Source organism: Phasianus colchicus, chromosome Z (genome assembly GCF_987193195.1).
Source record: "Phasianus colchicus chromosome Z, bPhaCol1.hap1.1, whole genome shotgun sequence".
NCBI classification, from domain to species: Eukaryota; Metazoa; Chordata; class Aves; order Galliformes; family Phasianidae; genus Phasianus; species Phasianus colchicus.
In genome coordinates, this window is record NC_143476.1 from 6,599,092 (window position 1) to 6,607,127 (window position 8,036).

Sequence of the window (8,036 nt, forward strand, 5' to 3'; positions counted from 1 at the left end):
ATTCACAGCGTGAGCTCCCTCTGCAAGATGTACTTCAGGGAGCTCCCGAACCCTCTGCTCACCCACCAGCTGTACGGCAAGTTCTCGGTAAGCACAAGGCCACGTCTTTCATTTCCCTCTTCCTGGGCCTCTTGGCAGATGGCTGCAGCAGTGCCCCAGCTCGGAGGCCCTTTTGCTGTCAGCCCCACGAGGTTTACTCGCAGTGGTGTACTAGCCTGATTGGTGTCTCGCTCCCTTTCTGCACTACTCCAGGATGCTGTTGGTGCCGCTACAGAGGAGGAGCGGCTGCTCAGAATGCAGGACGTCATCCAGCAGCTGCCCGCTCCTCACTACAGGTCAGTGCTGCCCTCAGCCTGCTGAGCTCAGCCCTACTGCATCGCAGAGGGCAACGATGCGGTTCCAGGCTCTGTCTCACGCCGGCAACACGATGCCTGTGTATGCTGAAGGGTTGAAGGCTCCATGGGCTTACTTTATGGGGTCAGTTCCTGGGCACGGGGGCACGCTTGGTGCAGCTGATGGCTGCGGCTGTGCTGTGCTGGGGCTTGGTGCTGCAGCGTGGCACTCAGTCAGGTTGGATCTACTTCATCTTCGGTGACAGTAGCAATCACAAGAAGTAGCATGAATGGAGGTTTGCTTTCTGAATTGCAGCACGGCATGCTCGTTGGTGCTGAACGTTTGCTTCTCTTGTTTTCCAGGACACTGGAGTACCTGATGAGACACTTGGCATGTCTGGCTGGGAGCTCCACGGTAACAAACATGCATGCCAAGAACCTAGCCATTGTGTGGGCTCCAAACCTCTTAAGGTAAACTGCTGGTTCTGTTTCAACACAATGCTTACATCTGTTCTCCAGTAGAAAAAAAAAACAGTCCTCCCTTTTTCTCCATCAAATGTGCTCTTCTCCTGTAAAATCTGTGGCTGACAGAAGCGCAGGAGCCTGGGCTGTTCTCCATCCCCACGGGCACAATGTCTAGGTGACAATTTCTGCAGTCTTGTTGAGATGGGACTGACGTGTCCTTGATCATCCAGGGGAATTTCTGCAGTGGCATCACTGATTGCCCACTGCGGAAGTCTCCAGAGCCTCAGCTGACAGCTTTTGGCTGCAACAATTCAGACTCGGGGAAACGGTCTTGGAGAAATGACTTCTAAAATCTGCCTTTTCTACAGATCACAGCAGAACGAGTCTGCCTGCGCCAGCGGAAGAGCTGCCTGCATGGAGCTGCAGACGCAGTCAGATGTGGTGGAATTTCTCATCAACCACACCGACGTCCTCTTCTGCTCCAAATCCAGAGCAGACATTGCAGATGCAGCAGGTGAGTGTCTTCCTCCATTAGCTTTATCTTGACCTGACACCTTGACCAAATGCAGGCCTTCTCCAGGAACTTTGAGATACTCTTTTACCATCAAGGGGACAGCAGACCTCTGGGCTTCCATTAGGGTGTGGCATCCTGTTGCTGGATGCTGAGAATGTCCAAGCCCAAACTTTACAAGGAAGAAACTGTCATTATTATGGTTTGCATGCAGGAAAAGCTTGATGCAAGTGTGGCAAGTGTGGCAAGTGTGGCAGAAGCTTTCTCAGTTCCCTGCCCCCATTTCCTTGGATTTTTCCTTGCCTATTTTGATACAGTAAGCTGCTCTTAATGATGACCGTGTCCTTTGCCATAAACACACATCTGACGTTATGGTTATTTTGAGCTCCTCTTCTTCCAGTTGCTCGGATAAGCAAGCCTGAGAAAAATACAGCACCTCCCCCAGAACTCTGGTGGCTGTGCTGCTGCTTTTCTGCTGCTGATCCTCGCTCTTACCTGTGGTTTTCCCTTACAGGCCAGAATTCTCTCCCAGGGCCCAAGTCTGTGGGAGTCTCTTCTGCTGCCAGAAAGCTGCTCAGCCTGGAGGAGGCACAGGCACAGAGGCGAGGCCACAGCACCTCTTCTGTGGTAACAGAGAGCAGCAGGGACATTGAAGTGGAAGAAAGCCCTGCAGCTGGGCAGGGCAAATTCCACACAGTCATCGACTTTCCATCTGACAGGTAAAGAGGACTTTCTTTTCCAGCACCTAGCATCATTGTTTGGGTGGGTTTTTGTGTTTTCCTGCAGAAACCAGGCAGTGCTAGGAACAAGCAACTGCTGCCAAGAGCTCAGTGCTGCTCTTCCCTCACCCTCCACCACGCACGACTCACAGCATTGGCTGTTTTCTCTCTCCAGGCAAAATCCACCCAGCAAGACTGAGGAATCACCAGCTAGCAGTTGGTGTTGCTGCTTCAGCCTCAGAAAGCCATCCTCTGGCAGCAAACGCCAACTGCAGCGCAATGCCAGGCAGCCCTCAGAAACAGCAGTGGTAGTCCTGGCAGGTAAGGGTGCAAATGCAGCTTCCAAATCCCTGCTTTTCAGGAACATAGAATTCAAGCTTGCAGTGCACTTGTATCTCCTTCTGGCATTCCAGCCCCTGCCTAGCATCTTCACCCCTGATCAAGAACCACTGTCGTAATTCAGCTTCTGAAAGTTTGACACTAACCCCTGTGTATCCTTTCTAGGTGAATCGAGCCCTTGCCAACCCATAAGATCCAGGGCAAGCAGCGAGGATGCTCTCTGTGCTTCGATCAGTGGAGGGCTCTTAGGAAGCACAAACTGCTGCAGTTCCAACAGCAGCCTTCCATCTAACAACATTAATGGAGAGAAGGAGCTCATCGAAGTCCATGCTCTCATCACACCTGGCTCTGCTGAAGTTGGTGACGTGAGCCTCCCAGACACCACAGTCACAAGTGTGGTCTGTCACCCAGAGTCTCTGCAGTGCAGCCCATCCCAAGCACAGTGTGAGTGCCCCGACAGCAGCACCTCCATGCAGGAGCAGGTCAGTGTCAGGGAGGAGGAGCAGAGCCTCTTGCAGGAGGACTTTCAATCAGGCCTCCAGTCCCAGGCACCGGACAGCAGCACTGAGAGCTCTGAGCCACTCTCTCCATGACAAGACAGGATGAGTCCCATCTTCACCATGGACCTCTCACATCCTCCTGTCCTTTATACAGTAATAAAAGCACACTTGTGCTCAATCAACGCCTTGACTGCCTCCAGTGCCTTCATTCAAACAGATTGGGATGAATGCAGCACACAGCAAGGCACCTCAGCTTGCAATGCTGTGGCCGTGGGGTGCGTGCAGCACAGCTCCGGGTTTGTTCCTGTTTTGTCTGGCTTTGGGATGTCTGCAGGGGGAGCTCTGCTTCCATTTGGCATGGTAGCAAATAATCTCTCGCATCCTGGATGCTGCTCATGATACTCCCAAGCTTCCTGGCTGTGGCTTTGTGATGCTTTTCAGGGCTTTCTGATGCATTTTCATGCCTTGGCTGTTGCTTAACACCTCCCTCCTCCCATCATGTCCTTTCCTGGCTCCCATCTACGAACTGGCCCTGCAGATCATCTCCAGACCTGTCATCAGCACACTGCGGCAGTAGAAGCTCCCCCTGGCCAACGTCAGGCAGTACTGCTTGGTCTGCAGCTCAGTGGCCATTTCCCTTTTAGGTGGCTCCTGCAGAAGAACCAAGCAGCAGAACCTTTTGCTCACCCTGCAGCACACAAATGCTACAAAAGCAGAAACAACCTGGGAATCTCTGGGTCTGCAAGACTTCACAGACACTCACCGACTGTGTCTGATGTTTCCCTCCCATCCTTGATTTCCTTCTCCCCTTCTCCTCGTCTGATCCCACTGCTGAGCCATGATCAAGCTGCCCAGTGTGGCAGAGCATCGTGCAGAGCCGTGCTGGCACCTCCTCCCCTTCCTCTCCTGCAGCTCAGCGTGCAACCTGAGCAAGTTTTTTTCTGAGAAAGTGACCAGCTCTTTTCCATCCCTTTGCCCCTACAAACAGTTGTCCAGAGGATCTCATCCAAGGATTCCTGGAACAGCCTGCAGCTGGCTCTCCTGAAGTTCAGGCTCCTGCCTTTGCTTCCTGCCAGGCCCGCATTCCTTGAGATCACAAGCTCAAGGAGGGCATGGTCACTGCAGCCCTGACCGCCTCCTGTCGTAACCCCTGGTGTGCACCATGTCCAGCAATGCTTCCCTTCTGCTTGCTGTGCCCAATGCCTGCACCACAGAGTGATTCTCACTGCACTCCAGGAGTCTGTCAGATTGCTTGCAGCCAGCCATGCTGACTTCCCAGACTGACTGGAATCCCCCATCAGGATGAGAGTCAGTGAGTGCGATGCTTCTGCTGGCTGCAGTAAGCAGCTCCCACCAACAGGCTCTCTTTCCAGGCGGCTGTAGCAGACCCTCACCTCCAGAAGCCCTGCACTGCTGCAGTTCCTAATTTTACCCACAAGTTCACAACCTGGTCATGGCTCTTCTTATTTCTTTGCACTCAACTTCTCATCATAGAGGGCAAATCCCTTGCCTTCCAGAATTCCATAGTATCAACTGTGTCTGCTTTATGTCAGGATTTTTTGTCTTTCTTTTCTTTTCCCATTTTCTAGGTAGGAAAATGAATTTCTGAGCCAGGAGAAGCAGAAGTGAAACAGTCTTCCTGGCACTGCTCAGGTTGCAGGAGTTGCCAAGTGCTCCTCAGGTAATGTGTGCTGAAGAGCTGACCTTGGTGGCAGGGGCTGTGGCTGCATTTTGTGCCTGTCATGCGGGAATCCAAGAAAGCCTATTCAGAGCAGGAGCTGCAGAGCGAGATAAACATCACGAGAAGGTAAGGCTGAGAAGCAAGGCCACCTCCAGAAAGAAGAGAAAAACTGAGTCAAGTGAGCTGCGTGACGGCCGTGTGATGCTGACCATGATTGGAGGAAGAGCGCATGGCTGGGAATGACTGATGGCTCTGGTTGGATGGGTGCCTGTGTGCACAGAGGTAAGGAGTGTTTGTGGGATGTTTTGCTGGCATCTAACGGCTGTAAGGGGAAGTCAAGAGAGAAAACTTGTGAATGCATAGAAGGGATGTTAAAATCTGGAACAGACTGTTTGGATCATTCACAGCTGAGTCCATGCCAGATTGCCACGCTGCCAGAACCTGGGGCCTAGGATTTTCCTTTAAGAGTGCCAACTGCTTATTTTAAATGATAAAAAGTAACATTGATAGAAGCTTCCCTCCTTGCATTAGAATAAGGCATTGATATTTGATGTTTCTGTCTTTCCATTCCTTTAGCAGCCTGGGTGTTGATGCAGCTGTATGCATCTGCTGCCCTCTCCTTCTGTTTTGTGTAAAAGAACAGTAAAATATGCAATCAGTGTGAGATCTTCCTGAAGTATTTTACTTTATTTGCCCCTAGGCTGCAATGGCTGGGAAATGGCAGTGTCACCCAGGAGCCCACACGGCGACCTGATGTCTCATTGTTGGGGTCTATTGGGAACCACCACGATGACAAAAGAATGCCTGGGATTCCTCCGGCCCAAATGCCAAACCTTGCACTTGGCTGTGCTGAACCTCATGAGGTTCACCCAGGCCCACCTCTCAAGTCTGCTGAGCTCAAACAGATGTCATTTTTCTCGTGTCCTTCCATTCCGAGTCCATCTGTTCCCCAAAGCAAAAGAATTTGGAGGGAACCACCGACAGTTATGTGAGCGATTTCAGCGTCTATTTCTGATCATGGCAACAACTTCAGAGGTCACACTTACTTTACGGTGCCCGTTGTAATTCTGACCAAGGCTGCAGTTGCAGCTGACTTCCCAAGGCTGCAAGACGTGGTGGTGACACAGCCTTGTGCTTCTGCATTGGTGCTCATCCCACGTTTCCTTTCTCTGTCTCGCAGGTCAGCTCCTGCTGGAAGCAGATGGTATCCCAGTGTGAATGAAGGTCAGTGCAGGAGCAGCTGCTGATGGGAGGAAGGAAGTCCATGCTGAAGAGCTCTGAAGCATCTGCAGGTATGGTTCTGGAGGAGGCAGCAGTGATGTCGGAGGGCTCCCAGCAGGAAGCTGTCTCATCCAAATGCTTGCTGAGTGGTTGGAAGGGAGCTTTCTGCATGACAGCAGCACCAGCTGCTTGCTTCAAATGTTGCAAAGACAAGGATTAGCACGAGTTCCAGTATCTACAGTATCATCACGAATCACGATAGGATTACAATGTGTCCTCATACAAACGCAGCCATTTCTCTCTGAGTCCAAAGGCTGTCCGGAAAGCATCTTTGAGGTCTCTCACACCAAACCACTGCTGTCCGTGTGGGATCTGACTCATTAGGGTATAGGGGTTAGGAACCACAGGCTGTCTTTTGAGAACGGGTTCAGTCATTTCCTTACATCTTGCACCAGCCGATACGTGCCGTCTGCCTTCCGTGCCGACAGGATTGGGGTGTTATAAGGCCACAGACAAGGTTCCAGAAGACCATCCTTAACCAGTGTCTGTGTTACAGCTTTTAGACCCACTCTCCCTTCTAAGGCTATGGGATATTGTTGCTGTTTCACAGCTCCACTCCCTCCTTGGGCAGTTCTTTGTAAGGGAAAATTGTGAGTCCACCCCGATTTCCTTCCCCTGCCCACACCTTTGGATTCATTTCTTCTCATCACCAGCTGTTAACACATTCATTGACCCCTGATATCTGTTTAACAGACTTGCAGCTGTAATCCTCATTTAACTGTAAAATCTCTCCCCCATAAATCGGTCCCTGCTTCAGGCACAGAGAACAATTGCCCTGCAACTATTTTATCTTTCCATTTTAGTTCTGTGGTCTCCAAGAGTGGAGCTGTCATTTCTGATCCCTCAGCCCCAGTTATGCACAACAGCCACATCCAGATAAATGCCTGGTACCTCTGAAGTAGCTAATGCTGTAGGATGGAATGTTGTTTCTGCACTGGCTATCAAATGTGGGATTGCTCTGAAGCAGTACAGCACCATGTGTTTTGTAATTTGCCCTTAGAAACAGTTTGAAAAAGTAGAAAGACTTTATTAGTATTAGTATTAGTAAAAAGAAGTTATTTCATAACATATTTTAGAAATACAGTTGTTCAATCATGTGATCAATTCTCACTTACAGAACTGTAATAGTTACAAATTGCATGGGTATAGCATTAAGGACCAGAAAGCATGTTGTAAGGCCATTCTGTTTGGATAGGAGAAGCTCAGCAAAAGAAAAACAGACTCCAAAGAAGCCAGGGCCTCCACACAAGGCCGAAGTGACTCACTCTGTGGGCAGGTTGGGATGCAACAGGCAGGCATCAAGAGACTCCCCTCTGTCCTCCTTCCAAACTTCTCTCTCTTCAGGGATGAGCAGGTGTCCAGAAATAGTGGCCAAGTGTTGATAAGCAGCTGTCAGGCGTTCAATAATTAGCAGTATACCTGCTGAGCTAGCAACAATTGGTGTTTAGCCAGTCACACACACACACATAGAATGGCACTGGTTGGAAGGGACCTCAAGGATCTGGAATCTCCAACTCCCTGCCACAGGCAGGGCCACCAACCTCTGTAGCACTGCACATATGCACATTGCTGGATAGAAACAGCAGTGTGGGAAAAAACTGTATGCTGTGGATGCAAAGGGTGAATCAGAATGGCTTAACAGCTGTCCCACAAGGAAAAGCAATCCCTTACCTGCTGTGCCATGCTCATGGCAACACCAATGCAGAAGCTAGCAGCTGATGCCCACAAGGACAGCCAGCCTGGACTTATTTTCATTACATATCTTTGTCCTGATGTCCTTCTAGAAGCTGGGACATCTCTCCATCGCAGCAGAAGAGGGCAAGAGGGGTAGAAAGCATGCACACTCTCCTCTATTTTTCTGGCACTCAAAGAGAAAGAGAAGATGAAAACCAGATGTGTTTCCCTGCCCATGGCAAACACCAGCCTTTCCATCCTTACAGTCTTCCTGACATGATCAGCACTAATTGAAACAACATCCCACTCACCTTTGCCATGTCTGGCAGAGGTTGCAGCTCTGTCTATTGCATCCCTCTAGCTTTCAAGTCAAGTGCTCCTGTGTAACACCAGGAAAAGCAATCTGTTACCTGCTGTGCCATGCTCATGTCAACACCAATGCAGATGCCAGCAGCTGATGCCCACAAGGACAGCCAGCCTGGACTTATTTTCATTACATATCTTTGTCCTGATTTGCTTCTAGAATCTGGGACA